The sequence below is a fragment of the Morone saxatilis genome, unplaced genomic scaffold (assembly GCF_004916995.1).
Source record: "Morone saxatilis isolate NCDOM2014 unplaced genomic scaffold, NCSU_SB_2.0 Contig0, whole genome shotgun sequence".
Lineage (NCBI taxonomy): Eukaryota > Metazoa > Chordata > Actinopteri > Moronidae > Morone > Morone saxatilis.
Genome location: NW_023339650.1, coordinates 20317943 through 20318600, shown reverse-complemented (window position 1 = coordinate 20318600; position 658 = coordinate 20317943).

Sequence of the window (658 nt, the reverse complement as noted above, 5' to 3'; positions counted from 1 at the left end):
GTGTCCGAGGCCGCCAGCTGTCGAGCTGACTGACTTCAATTCAAATTAATGAATTAAAGCGTTCACTTACAGACGGATCAGGAGATTACAACATTGAGACTTGAAACCCTGAAAACCCTTGCAGCACCAAACTGGAGGCTTTAAATTCAGATTTAAATGTTAAACTACAGTTTAATTTAATTAGTTTAGTCTTTCACAACAACAAATCTGCCACCAACTGCACTTTTAGGGAAGTTTGTTGGCGTTTAAATTTGTATTTATCTTATTTTACCTATCTGTAAGTAGGTATGGAAGCCCTTTCCTGCGTATGGAAGTATGGAAGCCCTTTCCTGCCAATGTGACGCCAAAAAAGTCAATACAATGAGAAACTTTCTGTAAATAATGACTTCACAGTATCACAAAGTCATTATTTTGGGAAAGTTTTTCATTATAATAACTTTTTTTGATGTCACATTGGCAGAAAAGGGCTTCCATACAGTGGGAAGGGAGGATGGGGGAACTTTAAAGACAGAAGGGACATGAGGACGACCTTGTCGGGCAGCTGATTAATGCTTTTATGCTCGTATATTAATGTTAACATGATCTGTTATGTAAAGGCTGATCATTTTCTGTCAATCGAAGCTCCAGTATTGAAAAATAAAAACCTTATCACAAACAG